The sequence below is a fragment of the Lagenorhynchus albirostris genome, chromosome 18 (assembly GCF_949774975.1).
Source record: "Lagenorhynchus albirostris chromosome 18, mLagAlb1.1, whole genome shotgun sequence".
Lineage (NCBI taxonomy): Eukaryota > Metazoa > Chordata > Mammalia > Artiodactyla > Delphinidae > Lagenorhynchus > Lagenorhynchus albirostris.
This window is the reverse complement of record NC_083112.1, coordinates 51,485,915-51,508,198: the sequence shown is the minus strand read 5'-3', so window position 1 is coordinate 51,508,198 and position 22,284 is coordinate 51,485,915. Positions and strand designations below refer to the sequence as shown.

The following is a 22,284-nucleotide window of genomic DNA, read 5'->3' as shown; positions in this document are numbered from 1 at the left end:
CACAAGGTTGTCCCAAAGAGGTGACATAAAGTACTGCTCCTGATCATGACTCTGGACTACCTGAGTTCAAACCCCAGCTCTGTGGCTCTGGAATAATTCAACCGTCTGTCTCCCTACATGTAAAATGGGGACAGTAATAGTGCCTGCCTTATCCGTCATTGTACTGATCATAAATGTAAAGCGCTCAGAATCATGTACATAGGCACTAGCTATGGCGTTAAATGCATCCCACCCTCAAATAACTCACAGCTTCAATCTTTCAGGGCAAAATAAGGCTTTCCCACAATTTTCACTTAGTGTTCAATTATGTTTTTCTGAGACAGAAAAGTATACTAGGTTCTCTAAAATACATAATAATAATCAATATGAGTTCTGAAAGGACATTACTTTAAAGCAAAAGTGTTTTAAAAAGAAGTGTTTAGAAAGCATATATGAAAAAATCAGCTATTATAATGATATAAAGTTATATGCAATGCACTGTAATTTTTCATCTTTAGAAACTTCAAAGCAAGTTATATTTTGACATAAGCTTAATAGAGATCTCTCTCCTTTCCTCGTGCTTTTTTCCAAATAATTATGGATTCTGGCTTCTTTTCTATTAGTGTAATTTAAAATATCAAGGTATAAAAGATAAATAAAAAGATTGAGTTTCTTTGTTCTCTGGATTTTTGCTTTAAAGACAGAGGATAAGACTAAAGAGTTACAAGGATAGAATTTCACTTGCTACTACCTGGCTGAGAAAAGCCTGAATGTGCTGGTGTGATTGGGTGGTCCCTAGGGGCCACCCACTCAAACCAGACTAAAGAGAGCAAGAAAGGAAAGAAAAGAAGGAAAGAGACACTTGTCCTTTTGAGTCCCCCACCATCTACATGTTCTCTCTGTAGTCCTTCTCAATGGGCTAGGTCTTCTTCTTCTTTATTTTTTAAATTGAAGCATAGTTGATTTACAATGTTGTTAGTTTCTGGTGTACAGCAAAGTGATTCACTTTTATAGATATATATTCATTATATATTTCAATATTCATTTTCATATTCTTTTCCATTATAGTTTATTACAAGATATTGAATATAGTTTCCTGTGCTATACAGTAGGTCTTTGTTGCTTATGTATTTTATATATGGTAGTTTGTATCTGCTAATCCCAAACTCCTAGTTTATCCCTCTTCCACTCTTTCCCCTTTGGTAACCATAAGTTTGTTTTCTATGACTGTAAATTTGTTTCTGTTTTACAAATAAGTTCATTTTTTATTATCTAGGTCTTCTTTTCCTTTACGCTTCAGCTCTATCTCCTAGCCAACTTAAAGTCCCTCTGTCTTATATTTTAGGACCTGAAGGTCTTATACTCTGAAAGATAAAAATTTTTAAATATAATTATTATAGCTCACTCTTGGAAATAGAGAGCCTTACCCACCCCCCAAATTAATCTCCAGTGGCAGAACTCTGCCACGTGGCAGGCAGTGGGAAAGCTACTTCAGGGAAGGGGCACCCCTCAGATGATTGTGATGGCTTCCCCGGTCATCTGTTCTGGTGAACACTGAGCTGGCTGCAACACCTGGGTTACTGAGAGGATGAAGCAATAGGAGAGAAAAAGAGCTTTATTTTTTGCTTAGCATACATAACATGTTTCTTACTCCTCTAATGGGACGTTTGAGAAGAGGGTATGCTTCATCCATGCAGTGACTGGGGATGAGCCAGAGTGGAGAGGGGGAGTTGATGATTATCTAGTATGTATTTAAGTTCATTTTATTGTCAAGAACTTTGCATCTATTGCATTAAAAAAGAAAAGAGAAACTTGCATCTTTTCTCTCTTTGCAGTTGTTGTAGCTGGATAATGGTCATATAATTTTAAACTTAAATTTTCATCTTTAATTTATTTTTCTATTTTATTTAACACAGTCAGATTTTTAAAAACAACATCTGTAACCCATCACATGCCCTTTCAAGGATTCTGCTTAAGGAAGAATACAAAACTTGATGTATTTTAAAAACTTTACTATACATTAAAATACAGACTTTTAATAGAAGTATAGTTGCTTTACAAAATATTGTTAGTTTATACTGTACAGCAAGTGAATCAGCTATACGTATACATATATCCCCTCTTTTTCGGGTTTCCTTCTCATTTAGGTCACCACAGAGCACTGAGTAGAGTTCCCTGTGCTCAGTAGGTTCTCATTAGTTATCTATTTTATGCATAGTATCAATAGTGTATATATGTTAATCCCAATCTCCCAATTCATCCTACCTTGCCCTTTCCCCTTGGTATCCATACATTTGTTCTCTACGTTTGTGTCTCTATTTCTGCTTTGTAAATAAGATCGTCTATACCAATTTTTTCAGATTCCACATATATGCATTAATATATGATATGTGTTTTTCTCTTTCTGACTTACTTCACTCTGTATGATAGTCTCTAGATCCATCCATGTCTCTACAAATGACCCAATTTCATTCCTTTTTATGGCTAAGTAATATTCCATTGTATATATGTACCACATCTTCTTTATCCATTCCTCTGTTGATGGACATTTAGGTTGCTTCCATGTCCTGGCTATTGTAAATAGTGCTGCAATGAACATTATGGTGCATGTGCCTTTTTTTAATTTATTTTTTTATAAATTTAGGGATGGTGAAGCATGCCAACTTTTTTTAAAAATTCATTTATTTGTTTATTTTTGGCTGTGTTGGGTCTTCGTTGCTGTGCGAGGGCTTTCTCTAGTTGTGGCGAGCGGGGTTCACTCTTCATCACGGTGCGTGGGCTTCTCGCTGTCATGGCCTCTCTTGTTGTGGAGCACAGGCTCCAGATGCGCAGGCTCAGTAGTTGTGGCTCACGGGCCCAGTTGCTCTGCGGCATGTGGGATCTTCCCAGACCGGGGCTTGAACCTGTGTCCCCTGCATTGGCAGGCAGATTCTCAACCATTGCGCCACCAGGGAAGCCCGCATGTGTCTTTTTGAATTATGTTCTTTTTCTGGGTATATACCCAAGACCCGGCTCTACCCAACTGCCTGCAGGCTCCAGTGCTGAATGCCACACACTAAACAACAAGCAAGGCAGGAACACAAGCCTGCCCATCCACAGACAGGCTGCCTAAAGTCGTACTAAGCCCACAGACACCCCAAAACACACCACTTGATGCAGCCCTGCCCATCAGAGGGACAAGATCCAGCTCCACTCACCAGAACGCAGGCACCAGTCCCACCCACCAGGAAGCCTGCTGGACCAACCTCTCCCACTGGGGGCAGACACCAGAAGCAAGAGGAGCTACAACCCTGCAGCCTGCGGAAAGGAGACCTCAAACACAGTAAGTTAGACAAAATGAGAAGACAGAGAAATATGTTGCAGACGAAGGAACAAGATAAAAACCCACAAGATCAAATAAATAAAGAGGAAATAAGCAAGCTACCTGAAAAAGAATTCAGAGTAATGATAGTAAAGATGATCCAAATCTTGGAAACAGAATGGAGAAAATACAAGAAACGTTTAACAAGGCCTAAAAGAACTAAAGAGCAAACAATGAGGAACAACACAATAAATGAAATTAAAAATTCTCTAGAAGGAATCAGTAGCAGAATAACTGAGGCAGAAGAACAGATAAGTGACCTGGAAGATAAAATAGTGGAAATAACTACTGCAGAGCAGAATGAAGAAAAAAGAATGAAAAGATTTGAGGACAGTCTCAGAGACCTCTGGGACAATGTTAAACACACCAACATTTGAATTATAGGGGTCCCAGAAGAAGAAGAGAAAGAGAAAGGGTCTGAGAAAATATTTGAAGAGATTATAGTCAAAAACTTCCCTAACATGGGAAAGGAAACAGTCAATCAAGTCCAGGAAGCACAGAGAGTCCCATACAAGATAAACCTAAAATACAGATTTTTAAAAAAAGAATATAAAGCTGAAAGTGTGTCTATGACTAACAATGTTTTAGGGGGAAAAAAAACTTATCTCAAGGCCATTAAACATTAAATATTTTATTCTTGTAAATTCTTTAGGCACTCAACTTTCCCTCTTAACCAGAGAAATAAAAACAGAAATATTTTGTAAAAACACTGTGACATTATGAACCAAGGCATTCAATAGCCATAGTTAAATAGATAGCTCACAACTTTGACTCTTTTGAGCACAATAAAGCTTTCAAAAAAATTTTATCTAGCATCACATTCATTGCATTTTCCCTAAGCTACAAAAATATGTGTGGTGTATAAAATACATCACAATGCTAAATATGAGCTCTGGAAAGATATTACTTTAAATCAGTGTGGCAATCCAGAGTGTAGCTGCAGGACTAGCAACAGCTGGCCACAGCTGAAGATTCCGATCCTCCCAAAGCCAATGCCTGGAGAACTAGGAGGGCAGTCATCAGCAAGAGGGAGGCGTCTCAGAACAAGAGATCCAGCCTGTGTGGTGGGATTTGGGGGATGCCGCCAGGACCTTTTTAGGTAGGAGTGACTTTGGCAATAGCAAGGAGTGATCCTACAGGTAGAGAGAGGTACTAGGAATATTAGTAACAAGATTGGAATCTAATTTCCATACATGGAAATTATGGTTCCCAGAAGGAGGCACAAACCTAGTTTCCAATACTGGGTCAAAAAGTAATATTGGATGACAATAAGAATGACCTTGTAACCCAGACCCTCTGAAATTCTTCCTCAATGAGGTTAAGGTAAGTCTTAGAAATATGAGTGGAGTTGGATTGCAAGTAACAATTAGTGGCCTCAGTTACAAGAAGAGGCAGGTGTCATGTTGAAAACTTGTTAAAATCTGATGGTGAAAACTTAGATGAAAGTGTAATTCTGTTTATCACTGGGGAATGGGAAAGATGGTATTGGGTGGCGAGTTTCTCAGAATGAGCAGAATTGAGATAAGAAAGGAAGGGAGGGAAAGGGCGTTCCAGGTGGAATGACTAACATGTTAAGTTGCTGTTGAGGAAGAACACGTTTCATTATGTGGTTTATAAGGGGTGAGAAGAGAGATGAGTAGAAGGAGTGTGGGCCCAAATACTGATAGGCCTGGGGTACCATTTTGAGGAATTTGAGGAAGTTGTACATGAGGAATGATGAGTAAGCAAAGGGTTGAGAGGAGAAATTTGTGGAATCAGAATGGGCCCAATAATGACATGTTTTGGATGCCATTTTGAGAAACTTAAACTTTATTCTATAGGCACTGGTTGGCATTAAATATTCAAGAGGGGACTAAATGGACTTAACTCTTTTTTGGAAGATAACTTTGGAGATGGTGTGAGGAATTTGCATTCTGCTACAGGCGAGAAGTAATAAGCTCTCAAACTAGGGGTGCAGTAGCATGAATTATTTGAAGAAAATTATTTGAAGCTTTTAGAAAATATGTATCATTTGGTGAAAGTTTGAATATGGAGATAAATCAAAACAGTTAAAATTCAGGGAGAAAAACATCTGTTCCCAAATTCTGCCCCAGAATTTCCCAGGTGCTGTGATGTACCACTGAGACTTAGATTAGTAGCTCTTGGGAGGGACTTGAGCATTTCCATGTTGAACAATGGTTTAGGAACAGTAAGTACATACATCTCTCAGGGTCTGACAAATCACGTAGATAGAAAAGACATGGGGAGAAATTTCTTGACCTAGATAGAGGGTACATTGCTGTGTTCTATTTGTGATATTATTGAAATGTTTACTTGCTATTTATACACTTTTCTCTTATGTATTTTTAGCTTCAGTTAAAGATGTAAAATGGGTAGAGTATTAAATAACAAAGTAAGAATTTAAATTAATATTTAATTTTAAAATGTTAACAATATTTGATTCTATTAATGAAAAGAAAGATATTTATATGGAAAATGGTATCTTACAAATATTTAGAATTCATCTCCTTTTCAAGTATTATTTGAATATTTTCAAACATTAATTTTATATAAGGCCACCATGAAACTATCAATAAACTGCCTCTTTAATCCCCTCAAAAAAGAAAACATGAAAAACATATTCTTTCACTTCAATACAAAATGAAACTAGAAATTAATAACAAAAATAAATGTATAGTTTTAAATGGTTTTGTTTTTAAAAATGAAAAGTTAATGAGTTAAGTATTCAGTGCAAGAAGTTGCAAAAGGGAAGACAAAGATATGTTAAGGGGAAGACAGTTATCAGTGAATTTAGAAACAAAAAAAAGAAAAGGAAGAAAGATCTATGTAAATGAAATAGTGTTTTTATAGTTATCTGTTCCTGCATTAACATAAATGGCTCGGCAGAGTTTCACCAAATTAAAAAGTACGTAGTTTCCAAATAATATACACCACCAAGAATGAACCCTATGTTCAAGTACAAACTTCGGGTGATTATGAGGTGTAAATGTAGGTTCCTCACTTGTAAAATATTTGTAAAAATTTAAATTTAAATTGGGTGCCATATGAGCACTTCACTGCGTCAGGCATTCACTCCCCAGAGCACTTGAGATACAAGGGGGGCAAGAGGCCCACGTGACTACAGATTAGAAAAGAAATGCTTTGAGTATTAAGGTACCATGGAAAGACACAGCAAATAGTGGTGCAGAGAGGCACTTTTTGGTGGTGATAAAAATGTTCTATATCCTGATTGTACTGGTGGTTACACAACTGCATACATTTGTCAAAACTCCTCAAATTTGCACTTAAAATAGGTAAATCTTATTCAATATAAATTATTCCTCAATAAAACTAATTTTTATGTGTCTACTTAAAGGGATAGTTTCTATAACAATGGATTTTTTTCCTATATGCCAAATAGCTAAATAAATTATGGTATATCTTTTAGTCACTGAAATTTTATCAGCCCAAACTGAGATTTTTTTTTTTTTGAAGAATTTTAGTTGAAAAGGTGAAAAAACAAACAAAATAATGCCTATAAAACATGATCCCAATTTTTAGGGAAAAAAGTCAAATATGTATATATGTGTGTGTGTGTCTGTGTGTGTATGTATATACATACATATGTATGTATGTGTATGTATACATATATGTATGTATACATACATACGTATGTATGTATATACACATATATATACATATTTGAAGGAAGGAAAAACAAAAGCAGCATTAATAGTTCTTGCCTAGTGTGACAGTATGAACATTGATTATAATTTTTTTCATTTGTTTTTCTATGTCTTTCCAACTTTATATAATGTGTTTGTAGTACTATGTTAAGCAGAAATAAATGAACACAATTGTTAAAAAGCTTTTCGAGAACCTCTAGCTTACAAATTGAAAATAAAATGCTTTATAATGCTATACAATTCTCTCCACCCACCAGCCCTGGCCTTTGGGCTCCCTCTCACTCCCTCAGAAATTGAGTCCCTTCTCTGTTGACTGGACTCTCTCTCAGGCTTCCAAGCCTTCATGTGTACTCTTTGCTTTTGTGGGGAAATGCTTGTTCTCACACCTTATCCATCTCAGGCCTTCCAGTCCCCCTTTAAGAGCCACCTCAAATGTTCCCTCTGTGCTTCCTCCACAGAATTTTCCACTTCCAACTCTTAGCCACACTGTCACACTACACCAAAGAGGATCATGTGTGCCTTTTTCTGTATTAATTAGAATGGGCCAGGCTGAATGTGATAATAACAACCCCCAAATCTCAGTGGTTCAACACAGCAAAATCTTGCATCTCCCACATGTTTCACGTCCCACATGAATTTTCAGGAAGCTTTGCTATACGGTCTCTCAGGAACTCAGGATGGAAGTCCACCATCTTGTAGCTGTACCCAGTGGCACAGAACAATGCCAAAGACCCACAAGTGACCACAATCCAGAAGTGACACATATCACTACTGCCCACATTTCATGACCTGTAAGGTGACTGAGAAGTTTGGGAAAATACACGGTGAGCTTTACTGTCTCTACCACACCCCCATCACTCAATGAGTTCTCAAAAGATAGGGACTATTCTGTGTTCAACTTTGTATTCCCTGCACAGAATGCAAGGCCTGGCTTTTGGTAGATTAGTAGATGCTTGATAACCCCTTGATGAATGAATATATGAATGAAGGAGTGTTGTGTGATTTTAAAAATAATGTATAAGGACGTTTAGTGTCCCTGCCTGAGAGAAGCCTAAATCTGGCAAGAAATAGTAAACATTAGCACATAACTAAGCATTGATCTATATGGTACAGAACCCAACTTTAATAGATAGAGATCTATTGATCTATTGATTTAACTGTACACTTCAGAGAGAATAAGTAGAATTTGGACAAAGGGAAAAAGGGATGTTTTGAGGAAGGAGTAATTAAATAGGTAAAGAGAGAAAGGTAACAATGGTCATAGTAAACCTGTGTTTCATTGGGAAATGACTATGGTGTGCTGAATAATGACACCCCCTCCCCCAACAAAGATGTCCATTTCGTAATTCCCAGAACCTGTGAATGTGAGCATGAATGGCAAAAGAGACTTTGCAGATGTGCAGATGTGTATAAGTTAAGGATCCTGAGATGGGGAGAGTATCCAGACGGGCCCAATGATGTCATCACAAGGGTCCTTGGAAAAGGAGGGCAGGATTTCAGAGTAAGTAGTAGATGGGATGACAGAAGCATGAGTTGGGAGTGACATAAGGAAGGGCCAAGGAACACAGGCAGCCTGTGGAAGCTGAAAGAGGCAAAGAAGTGGATCAGTCCAAGAAGCCTCCAGAAGGAACAAACAATTTGACTTTAGCTTAGTGAGACTGACTTCAGACTTCTGACCTCCAGAAGTGTAAGAAAATAAATCTGCATTGTTCTAAGCTACTAAGTGTGTGGCAATGTGTTATGGAAGCCACGGAAAATTAATTCACTGACCAATCTGGCTAGCTAATACAAGGTTGCTCCAAAAATAGAATTAAATTATATAGGTTGGATTAAGAAAGACCTGTACAAAGAACGAAACCAATGAGAACAGAAAGAAAAATTCGCATTGTGGCACACAAGTTGGCACTGAGCCCTTGGTGCGCTCCCAAGTGTTCCTCTATTTAATTCTTCTACCGAGCTGCAGGGAGGTTGGCATCTCCATTCTGTAAATGAGAAGATGGAGGTTCTGAGAGGTTAGGTCGCCTACCTAATGATCACATGAGTAATAAGTGGAGGATTCAAGATTTGAACTCAAGTCTGTCTGACTCAAGACAAGATAGAAAACAAGAAGACTTTATATTCACATCAGTGTAAATAGATAAATATGACATGTAAAATTATTTCCTAAGCAGTATTTCAACTGAGCATTATAATAATCCCGTGAGGGAGTCAGAGCAGGTTTTATTGTTTATATTTTGCAGATGATTAAACCAAGATTGAAGTTAATGAGTTGTGCAAGGTCACAGGCTGTAAAGTGGCCACGCTCAGAGCCACTTCCGTAAAGTGAAGGAGATCTGTATGCAGGTGCTAACTGTGGCACACCGTGGCTGTAAGATTCTTGTTTCTGGAACAGCCAGCTAGTGTAACTTCTGAGTACAAGGTGATGGCAGTTCTTTCAAGGAAGACTTGCTAGGCATTGGTGACAAAGCATAGTACAAAATGCTGGAGAACAGAATAAGGAGATCTCTCAACAGGCACAAGAGAGAAGGTATTCTAGTTGAAATACATTTCAGGTATTGATCTTGACCTGACACGTAAGAGATGCCTCATGAATATCTGTTGAATCAATTGAAAGGTCCATTAAGAAGTTACATAATCAGAATTGGGGAGGGAGAGGCAGGCTTGGCCCATAGTTTTAAGAATCATAAGGATAGAAATGGAAGTTAGTGTCATAAAGATGGGTGAGCTTTCTGAGAGAGTAGCTACAGAAAAGACAGTCCGCCTCACCAGATAGCATGATTCCCTGGGTTTGGAAAGTCCTGTGTGTTCTAGAGACCTCCTATTAAAATGTAGAGCAGCTGGTAAGCTGACAGGGGTTTAACCAGTATCAGCCAACACCTCGGAGAGACTTTGCTTCCCACTATAATAGGCTACTTAACAGTGTTAGGGTAGAGAAAGAAGCTTCTGGGAAGTTAGGGTGTGAGTTGTGAAAGAAACCTGAATGAGATGTGAATGTGAAGAAAACAAACCAAAGTAATTTCTCAGTTCTGCCCAGGACAGGCGTGCTCTTAAGTAGAAGAAAACCAAGGAATTTTATCAGAATTTTTATGATAACTACTATTCTGGTTTATTTTAGTCAGCATTCAGTTCTCCTCACAGTGTCAACTATATCTTTAAAAAGGAATGACTTCCTTTTCATGGCTGAGTAATATTCCATTGTATATATACACCACATCTTCTTTATCCACTCGTCTGTCGATGGACACTTAGGTTGCTTCCATGTCCTGGCTATTGTAAATAGTGCTGCAATGAACATTGTGGTACATGACTTTTTTGAATTACAGTTTTCTCATGGTATATGCCCAGTAGTGGGATTGCGGGTCATATGGTAGTTCTATTTTTAGTTTTTTAAGGAAACTCCATAGTGTTTGTAGAGACATGGATGGACCTAGAGTCTGTCATACAGAGTAAAGTAAGTCAGAAAGAGAAAAACAACATATTAACGCATATATGTGGAATCTAGAAAAATGGTACAGATGAACCTATTTGCAGATCAGGAATAGAGACGCAGACATAGAGAACGGATGTGTGGACACGGTTGTGGGGGAAGCAGGGGTGGGATGGACTGGGAGATTGGGATGGACATATATACACGACCATGTGTAAAACAGATGGCTAGTGGGAGCCTGCTGTGTAGGGCAGGGAGCTCAGCTCTGTGCCCTGTGGTGACCTAGATGGGTGGGATTGGGGGGAGGGGGGAGGGAGGCCCAAGAGGGAGGGGATACGTTTATACATATGGCTGATTCACTTCATTGTACAGCAGAAATTAACACAACATTGTAAAACAACTATACCTCAATAAAAAATAAATTTAAAAAAAGGAACGAATTCTTTAGCTCTTCAAGATGAACAGAGAATTTGAGTTCCTTCCATCTTGGAAGTGAATTCTGGGTCCAGCCTTGCTTACTGCTTGAAAATAAGAGAAGTCACCATGTGCCCGTTCATGTACCTTGTATACATCACTACAACTCTTGTTACAACCTGTCATACATGCATGAAGACCATGCTTACTTACAGAGGCCAAGGCTCTGGTTGCACAACTGGTAGGGGTGAAGTCAGGACAAAGGTGTTGAATTCCAAAGCCCCAGGAATGCTCTCCCTCAAGGGTGTGGGCTTTTTATTTTTTTTTAATAAGTTGAGTCCAGCTATAAAGAGAAAATGAGAGAAATAAGATACTAGAATACATTTCTATACCCGCCAGCATCTGCTATCCAGCCTAGCACATCATAGTTGCCTATTTATTTGTTGAATTGAATAGGTAAACTTCTGGGCAACTTCAAGCCCTTCCAAACTCTGCTGTGATAATAACAGATCTACAAAAATGGTTTGGTTAATGAAATCTTGAGCACAAATTCTCATTCTGACAAAATCCACAAATTTCTCACTCTGTAGTTCCTTTTGAATCGATTTATAAGAACACCTTGCCCTACAGATTATCTTGCAAGGGAGAGGGCCCATGCAGCCTCAGTGGACTTTAAGGATTTGGTTATTATTTTTATTTATTATCTGTAGAGTTCAGAAAATATGTATGTATTTAGTGCCAACCAAATATCTACTCTTTGCTCTAAGCAGCTACAGCCTCAACTAGGAAAAGAAAATGTATCAGGCCTCAGATACAATACCCACAGGAGTGGCTAAATGTCAGAGGTGCAGGCCTAATTATTATTTATTTATTTTTCTGGCTCTGCTGTGGGAAACTTGGGTCTCAATTCCTCTGAGTCTCAGAATCACAATCTTCAGGAAGAGATTCAGCCACGCCTCTTGTCCTAATCCCTAACTTAGCTCAGGAAACCAATAAGCTACAAAAGGACATGCCAGGATGTTTTCCTAACCCTCAGTAGAGACTCACAGGCAAGAGTGTTATTCATCCCTGTGTCCCTCCTTCCATCCTCCCTGGGGTTAATACATCTGACAAGGTGTCAATATATCCCCACATATGTTCTTCATTTTAATATAAAAACGATAATACTCTATCCCTGAATCAAAACAGAGGTGTTTGAAACTCACTGATGCTGGGAAGGGTATTGTCGACAAAAGAGAAGAAACAAATTGTAAGGAGTCACAACAGTTGAAAAGTGATTTTCTCTCAGGTAACATTTCTCAAGCAGAAAAAAAAGGTTTAGTTCCTATGCAGAATTCCAAAAAGAATACAAAAAGAACACTTAAAAGCTTCTTAGCAATGATCTCAAAGCCATAAAAGAGACTTTGTGTACAAGACCCTAGGAAAAGAATAGAATTTATATTTCAATATTTGTCATGTAAAAGAGATGCTGTTTTTAAAATAATGAACCACTGACATTTGAATGTTGGCACAATGTGCTAAAAATGCACTCTGAATATTTGAGAGAAAAAGATGATTGGGAAGGCTACACTTTCCCCTTAATGCAAAACGTATGTGCTTTTAAAATAAATTTGTATTTTAATTTTTAAAATTTATTTCTACTTTGTCTAGATTTTGTTTTATGAGTCATTTCACTTTTGCAATATTTTGAAACCCTTCTTTTTAAAAACCAGGTGGTCAACTGTTTTAGAATGAAAAAATTCAAAGGAAAAGTTTAAGCTTTAAACCTCAAATCTATAAAGTTCAGTAGACTTTTTTGCAACTCAAAAAGTGTGGCAGTATATGATAGTCACCCTTCAAATTCCCAACTTTAGGAAAACTGTTTTATTATGTGATCCTATACTCTCTCTCTCTCTCTCTCTCTCTCTCTCTCTCACACACACACACACACACACACACACACACACAGCCATACACAGTTCCAACTTCTATTATATTCTATGTATATATATGAATATATCTAACTACTCTTACCTGTAATCCAGATTTTCTTTCTGACAAATGTCTTTAATAAAGTCTTGGAAACTATATGTGATAAGAGGGATACTGAGCTGTGATAAAAGTAGTTTTAGTCAAAAGGAAATTACCCAAAATTATTCCTTTCCATTCGCATTACTAACCTGCAAATTTGCTATCTGTCTGTACATGATCAAGAAATCTAATTTTGGTCAGGTGATTATCAACCTGGTGTTAAATCAAAATTGCATATTTGGGAAGGGGGAGAGATGTTACAGTTATGTTCAAGAACAATTATAATTATAATACAAGCTTTCTATGTATGGACAATCAGATTATGCTTTGACCAGGGTTTTGCTTAACAGATTTTTAAAAACATTTCTTTACTTGTTTTTGTGTTCTATTTAAAAGAGAGAGAGCATGTTGTTTTTATCCAAGATCTCACTGTACAAAGAAGTCAACAACTGTTAGTCAATTGCTTAGGAAAAGAAATCAATGCAGCAAAGTAACACAAACTTCTATTTTTAGTCACTAGGGGCCACATCCAAAATGTAGACAGAAATAAACATGTAATTTAAACATATTGATGTTACAGTCACAAAATAAATTAAAAATTCCGGGAGGGCTTGGTCCATCTCTCAGTGTGTGATCATTTTTAGCAGAGGTACAAATGCTGTTGTATATTTGATGCAGAAAGAGAAACATGTGTTAGTATAATAATAACAGCTTTTCATTTCTCCTTTGTGAGAGAAAAATCTTAAGTGACTTCTCCCTGTTACTTTGGGTAATGAAACAATCCTGGAATGTTCGGGGGGGGGGGAGAATATAGCACAACATGTTAAGGAAATGTGGATGGCACTGATGTTCCATCAGATGCACTAAAAATAGCTCCGTACTAGGAATTCCTTTTTTATCAAACAACACGGGGGCCAGTTTCTCATCCTATGAACACCGGTGGACTCTGTGGGAAACAGCCTACCCTTTTTATTTTTAAAGCTGATTTTATGCCTTATCTGGAAATCTGAACAAAAAGTCCTGCTAAGTTAAGCGATACACAGCATCTTCTCTACTTGAAATAGAGAATATGTCTGTGATAAATATGATCTAATATATTTTGAAGAAAACCAAATAGTCACACAGGAAAAGTTTATTTATAGTGTCCTGGAGGAAAGAGGAAATAATTTCAAAACTTAAATATTTTGCGGGAAAAACTAGTCACAAATCTTATCACAGATGATCTAGTAAAAATATTCCCTTTTGCTTGCACAGAGAAGATTATAATCATGACTTAGGTTAAAAGAAAATCAGAAGTTGTATCTGATAAAACCTGATTTTATCTGACAAAATCTCTAGGGCAGGAAACTGGCTGCCTTATCAATTCTAAATGATAAAAAATGGCTCTCAAGCTGTAGACCATAAAATTAAGCAAAAACATTTTGCATGTGAGAAGAGAATTTCTTAGACTTAGTCCAAAGGCAGACCTATTGTCACTCATAGATTTATCAGTGATGAAATTAGATATACTAGAATCTTCCTCCCACTGGTAACATTTGCAGTCAGCGTGAATGGTTTTTCTCAGTGTAGAGTTTCCAACTCCTGGTATAATAGCATCCTCCTATCAAATGATAGCACAAAACATAGAAAAGTATATTCTTCTTTGTGGGGAAGGGTTTTAATTCTGAAGCATAGTTTATAATAATATTCTAAGAGATTACTAAATTTGGTTTTCAAATTGAAAAAGGAGTTTATCATTCATTATTATTTAAGAACCTTTCAGAGACTAGAAATACAATTATTCTTCATTGTGGGTCAGTATTTATTTTAAAAATACTAGAAACTGAAGAATAGTAACAATAATTTAATTTCATCATATACTATTATATTCTAGAATCTTTTCTAAGTATTTCCTGTTATTAACTCATTAAACCATGACAAAGTAGGTACAATGAGTATTGTCATTTTACAGAAAAGGAAACTGAGGTGACCTGTCCAAGCTTACAGGAAGAGTTCTGTGGCAAAGTCAAGCTTTGGAACCAGAAGCTTTGACTCTAACATCCATGCTCCTAACTACTGTGCTGGTTTACCTATGACATTTTAAAAAGATAATGAATTCCTAGTTTTTCTACCTTGCTAGTGAGATCATATATTTGCTGCAAAGCAACAGTTGTCAATTTTCTTCTTCAAAATATTTCAATTGAGTGCATATCCTATGTTCCTATTCTTTTATTTTATGACTCTGTGTTTTTTAATTGGACATGATTTTAAAAACTGTACTTTTTTTTTTTTTTTTTTTTTGGCCACACTGTGCAGCCTGCAGGATCTTAGTTACCTGACCAGGGATCGAACCCGGGGCCCTGGCAGTGACAGTGCTGAGTTCTAACCACTGGAGACCGCCAGGGAATTCCCTAAAAAATTGTATTTTTTTAATCCAAAGAAAAAAAGTTATGGAGTGAATTACTGGGATCACTAATCTTTGTATTATTTTCAATTTTTTGTAATGTGGTTGTCTTTCATAATAGGATTTTAAAGGTTGTAAGCCCAGAATTTTGTGCTAAAGAATGAGAAGAAAACTCAACTCCTTGCCATTTCCAGTTTCCACAAGTTTACTTCTTTTTATACCACTCATTCCTGTCCTAATCAGAATTTTTAAAGGACTTTTGATTACAAACGATTCACAAAGGGGACTCCTGCATTTTTCCTATTCCCTGAATAGATAAAGGATTTGTAGGTGGGGACAGACAGGAAAAAATACAGTCTGTGGAATCTTGCCTAGGCTTGCTGATGAGGAGGAGAAAGGGAGCTCTTACAGCTAAAACTAGTAACTGTGGTTTCTCCGAAAATGGAAGAACCTTCTGTCAATAATCACAGTGGGCAAGTATCTAGTTAGATCACCATGGAAGATGGACATGGGGTAACAAGTTAAATATAGAGACTTGATTTCAGCAGCATTTGGGGTTTTTTGTAATCATTAAATTGTGCACAATTCAGCCATCTAAGTTAGAGCATAATCCAGTAAAAATTATACATGTTATTGTTGTCCTTTTCTGCTGCAAATTTGTGTGTGGGGGGGGGAGAGAGAGAGGAATATGTTTGTGTTACATTATGAATGTAAAAAGTGTTGCCAACAGTTCCCATTTTCAATAGATAAACTACAGTTTTTTTGGTGTTTGTTATTTAAATTCAGCAGACAATAGCTTTAGTAAGTGTATGAATAGACAGTGCCCTTTAGAGCATGATGGATATGACTAGTAGAGGTTTTTTCTCTCTGAAGCTAATCTGCAGCAACTGCGAAACAAGTTTTTCTGCATTCACTCCATTCGATAAATTTGAAAACATCCCATTCCCTTATTCACCCGTGCATGTCCCAAACTGTTGATACCAGTTTTGTTATCATGCCACATGGAGCAACCTTTTAGGGAGAATAAATGGTGAGGTCCTTAAAGGTACCTGTTTTGCCAGAGTCATGTGCACCCATTACTGGGATGTTCTGCTCACGTTCTGAGTCTCCCTCAAATGCTGGGAGTTTGGATCATGTAGCAAAATGACAGAAGAGCCCACTGTCCACTGTGGCCTTGAACAGACCTGTTCCATTCCTGGTAGTAGAGCATTCTTATTCAACCCTGAGGGGATGGACCGGCATCCAGTTGACACCCATCTCCTCCTGTCCTGCCTTGGCAGGGTTTGCAGTACACTAGTGGTTGCAGCCGGGGTTGCTAATTCCACTCGCATGGACACCTGTCTCTGACATACCATGGGAGTTTGATGGCTTTGGAAATTCCAATATGTGCCACAGTTGTTTCTAAGAGGAGAGGACTCTTCATCAACTTAGCAGAAGTGTTATGAAAGGGTGAAAGATAGGCATGTACAGTTATGGTAGCCTCTGTGGGGCATCCAGAGACAAATGATAAAAATGAAGAATGATAAACCCTATGGTGGAAGTACATGGGAACCTTACTTTGGGATAGTTCACATACATTTTAATTATTCTAACTTTTAAATTTACTTTTCCAAGGCTGTCATTCTTCTCAAGGCTCAAAACTAACACTGAGAAGCAGGATTTGGGGACATTTCTTCAGGAAACATGTATTAAGCTCTTATATGTTACAGGCACTGGAGTAAGGAAGGTAGAAATACAGCTCCTGTCCAGGAAAGTACAGTCTAGTGAAATGTCAGAAAATTAAACTGACTTAAGGAGAGCAAATTAAGTTTCTCGCTTAACAGCCGTGACAATAATGTATGGATGAATTTAATAATCAATAAGGGATATAATTTTAGGTAATTTTTCAAACCCAGCTAGAAGTAGAACATCACTAACCCAATACTGAAATGAAGCCAAAGGCTAACTGCAGAATCACTGATTTTTATTTTTTAATCAGCTAATACTTCAGGGTTATAGCTTTCTGATATTACTAAACAAGAGCCTAATCCTTAAAAACATGCTTTGTCTGAGAGTTAGTACTAGGCATGAATGAAAGGATGTTTTTAAAGAAAAAAATGAGAAATCAAAATATAAATTTATGATATATAATCATGTAGATACACACAGTCTAGGAATGTGTATATGAATGTATGTGAGTACATATGCATTCCTTCATCATAAAGATGATATTAGTGTTGGTGTCTAACAAGATAATAATAGACTAATTCCTAGTTAATATTATTACATTCAATTCTCAGACAACTCATGGAAATACTGTCTTTTAATTTAAAAAGCATTATTTATGAATATGTAGATAGTTTCTGATGCTCAATTAAAAAATTACTTTTAGTTGTTAAAAAATAAATAACCATGTTTTACAATAGGCAGGCTTACCTACTCAGGGTTAAAATTCCACACACTTTCATAAAGTACCACAAGCTCAATTTCTGAAGTTGGTCAGTATCTGGGAAGAAGTCTACTCACTGTCACACAGTATGCACATGCAGGAGGGGGCGAGTGGGGAGGAGAGTGAGGCTGCTCAAAGCACAGGCCAGGCACACTCATTTCTAGGTTCAGCCACAGGCGACCCCTTTGGGACACTCAGATCCAGTGGGGCAGTGCTCCAGTCCAGGTGAGCCTGCTGCCTCCACCATTGCTGCCCCCAAAATCTGGCCTGGAAGTGCCCCCAGAGTGCTGTGAAAGCCCTTCTGGAAGTGGGTTGAGCTGGTGTCTGCCAAGCAGCAGCTCTCAGGAGATTGGTGGTCTACCTGACTGGGATTTACACGGATCATATCCGAACTTCCCATGAGCATCCAAGGCCAAGGCTTGGTCTGTGCCCTGAAGCGCCCCAGAGGACCCAGAGCTGTGGCAATGACCTCCAGCGTGTGTTGGCTGTCCTTGTGTGGTCTCCAAGTGGCTTGTGGTCTGATTTGCACAGTTTCACAGAGACTGAAGCCTTTGGGGCTGGAAACAGCTTAGGATCACACTGCAGAATCAGTGCAGGGGTTGCCCACGGCAAGATCTCTTTGTTCATCCCTCAGTTAACCAGGAAAAGAGACATCAGTCCCTCTCCTCAAAGCACAGTTTCCATTGGGACCTGATGTGGTAACTTTTGTCCTGCACTTAGCATTTTACATTAAAATTGCTCAGTCCCATATAAAGGACAGCCTTCTGAATGGGAAAAAAATATTTTGAAATGATATGACTGATAACGGGTTAATATTCCAACATATATAAACAGTTTATACAACTCAACAGCGGAAAACAAACAACCCAATTAAAAAATGGGCAGAATACCTGAATAGACATTTTTTCAAAGACGTTCAGATGGCCAACAGGCACATGAAAAGATGCTCAGCATCACTAATCATCAGAGAAATGCAAATCAAAACCACAATGAGATGTCACCTCACACCTGTCAGAATGGCCGTCATCAAAAAGACCACAAATAACAAATGCTGGAGAGGGTGTGGAGAAAAGGGAACCCTCATGCACTGTTGGTGGGAATGTAAATTGGTGCAGCCACTATGGAGAACAGTATGGAGGTTTCTCAAAAAACTAAAAATAGAACTACCGTATGATCCAGCAGTTCCACTCTTGGGTATATATCCAAAAGAAGCATTATTTACAATAACCAAGATATGGAAGCAACCTAAGTGTCCATCGACAGATGAATGGAAAAAGAAGATGTGGTATATATACACAATGGAATGCTACTCAGCCGTAGAAAAGAATGAAATTTTGCCATGTGCAACAGCATTGATGGAGGGTATTATGCTTAGTGAAATCAGTCAGACAGAGAAAGACAAATATTGTATGATATCACTTATATAGGGAATCTAAAAAATTAAACAAACAAATATATAGCAAAACAGAAACAGACTGACAGGTATGGAAAACAAAACTAGTGGTTACTAGTCGGGAGACGGAAGTAAGGAGGGGCAAGATAGGGGTATGGGGTTAAGAGATACAAACTACTATGTATAAAATAGATAAGCAACAAGGTTATATTGTATAGCACAGGGAATTATAGCCATTATTTTCTAATAACTTTTAATGGAGTATAATCTGTAAAAATACTAAATCACTATGCTATACACTTGAAAATAATATAATATTGCAAATCAACTATAATAAAAAATAAATTTGTAAAAAAGGATCCTTGATTGACAGAAAGATTCAGATATTGTACTATGAGCTGAAGGAGAATGCAGTCAGCCAGTCTCCTGAGGCTACACTGCAGGAACTCAACCATTATATGTGGTCCCAAATGAAACTGAAATGCTTCTGAGAACACAAATTACTTCTGCAGATCCTCCACAATAACACCTCCCATTTTGTTAGCCTTTATCTTAGTGCTAAATTAAGAACAACAACAATAATAATAGTAAACACTTATCTAGTATTTATTATGTGCCATGCCCATTCTAAGAGTTCTCATTTAATCCTCACGGTAACATAATAAGGTATGGTTTCTTATTGTACCCATTTCATAGATAAGAAAACTGAGGCATGGAGAGGTCAACTAATTTGCCCATATGTGGTAAATGTTGTGCCAGGATAGGTTCTCTTAATCATGTGATTTGCTTGTTCTTATTTATATTTTAATTCTTAATGTGTTTGCTTATCTGCTTTATTTGCCCAGTGCAGATTAGCTGGGTAACTAGGATAACAGTGTTGGGAGTCAGGTGGAGGTAGGTTGTTAGAGACAAGACAGAGAAGTCATATTGAAACACAGGAGGCAGGAAGAAGAAAAGCCAGGACTGTATCACTACACAGTACAGTATACATGCTTGGTTTTTAAAATGACACCATATTTTCAAGATGCTAAGTGAAGTAAGCCAGACAGAGAAAGACAAATATCATAGGATATCACTTATATGTGGAATCTAAAAAAATTATACAAATGAACTTACGTACAAAACAGAAACAGACCCAGACATAGAAAACAAATTTATTGTTAACAATGGGGAAATGGCGGGGGGGGGATAAATTAGGAGTTTGGGATTAACATATATACACTACCATATATAAAATAGATAACAAACAAGGACCTACTGTATAGCACAGGGAATTATATTCAATATTTTGTAATAACCTATAAAGGAAAAGAATCTGAAAAATTAGATATATACGTATGTATAACTGAATCACTTTGTTGTACACCTGAAACTAACACAACATTGTAAATCAACTATACTTCAATAAAGAGACGGAAAGAAAGATGGAGAGAGAGAGAGAGAGAAAGGAAGAGGAAGGAAGGAAGGAAGGAAGGAACGAACAAAGAAACGAAGGAAAGAGAGGAAGGAAGGAAGGAAGGAAGGAAAGACGGGAGAAAGTTTGTTTCAATGATATCTTCTAGAAGACAGGGATTTGATTAAAATATCTTAGATAAATTTCCATCCTAAGGGATAAAGATGAAGAAAATAGATAACTGTTTAAACAGGTGAGAAGTGCACTCCCTTCTGGAAACAGAATAAAGACTGTTTATAATCAGTGTCATCTTTTTATATGTAAATTTCCCTAATAGAACATGCTTCAGGGGAGGAACTCAGCTTTCTTATTACTCATGAAGACCTTTTACCACTCTGTCACTAAACTAGGAATAAAATAAACTCATAAGCAAATCTTTTTCTTGTTCCTACTTGGTCCTGAGTGTTTCCTCTGCTTCTCCACACTTCCTCCCACTTAGCAACTCAGAATCTTGCATACCCAGCTGAACAGAATGAACGAGCAAACTTTGTTTTCACAATGTTGTATTTGGAGAGATCGGCACTCTTTGAACGCGCACGCCAGTATTGAAAAGTTGTCTCTTACGTGGTCCAAGCAACTCAGCCTCCTTTTAAAAGTTTTCAGTAGAGCTTTATTCACTAGGCAAGACACGTCATGTCCTTTTGTGTAACACCCCAAATTTCAAGACCTTTTCCCAGAAGTCCCTTTTTCTATGTCATAGCTTTCATCATTGTCTCTAGGGCGTGTATCATAGCAGCATAAGCAAGAAGGCTATGCTCTGGTTCATTCCCAAAATCCCACAGGAAAAGTACAACATCGTTTTTGTTCTGACGACATACAAAAACGCACCTCTCTGAAGTGTTCCCAGGCTCCCTTTTCCTCCACTCCCTCACAGTTAAATTTAAACTCTTTATAGTCTCAGCTTCTACGGCATTTTATTTAAAGTTCTTTTATAGTATTTTAATATTGAATCATGTTAATTTCACTTTATAAATATGCACTAAGGATCTGCTCTGAGCTAGGCAATTATATACACAATGAATGTGAACCAGACAGGTAAACACCCAAGTGCTCACAAATTACTTTGATCTAGTGGGCTAATCAGACAAATAATGGACAATGCAACACAGTGAGAAATTTACTATAAAAGAATAAGAGCAGGCAGTGATAACACCTTGTTTGGAACTGAGGATCCAGAAGAGGAATAAGGACAGATACGGCTGAAAAATGTAGGGACCTGACTATGAACTCTTGCTTCTCTTCCTTCAAGGACGAACAGGACAGCATTCTTTCCTACTGACAACTAAAGACGGTGCTCAGAATCCTTTGCAACATGGCTCTTTGGTCAGCAGTCCCCTGGAGTCCCTTGCTACACTTTCAGGGAGACTTCAAGGTCAAAGTATTTTCATAAAAAGACATCACTTTCCTTTTCACTGTATTGACATTGACACTGAAAAGGAAACTTTGGGCACCTTAGCATAAATCAAAGCAGTGGAACCAAACTGTATTGTGATCATTGAATACTTGGCCTCCATCATTCACAGAGGGGAAAATGAAAAGCCAATTAACTTAAGAATATCCTTGATGAAGCAGTAAAAGAATTAATTTTATTAAATCTCTGTCTTTGAATTTATGTCTTTAAGACGTCCATGTAATGAAATGGGAAGTACAAATAAAGCACTTCTGCTGCCTACAGAAGTATGATGGTCTCAGAGAAAAGCACAGGTGTGGTTGTTTGAGTTGGAAGGTGAACTAGCTGCTTTTTTCATGAAACACCATCTTCACTTGAAAA

The 22,284-nt window shown here is 37.6% G+C and overlaps 1 long non-coding RNA gene across 1 annotated transcript in view; it reads right to left on the bottom strand.

Moving 5' to 3' along the window:
• LOC132508526 (uncharacterized) overlaps window positions 1-22,284 on the bottom strand; it is a 50,607-nt gene that overhangs the window by 16,602 nt on the left and 11,721 nt on the right. The window contains exon 2 of the long non-coding RNA XR_009536620.1: window positions 11,060-11,189. This is a non-coding gene — a long non-coding RNA (uncharacterized LOC132508526). The remainder of the gene's footprint in view (window positions 1-11,059; window positions 11,190-22,284) is intronic.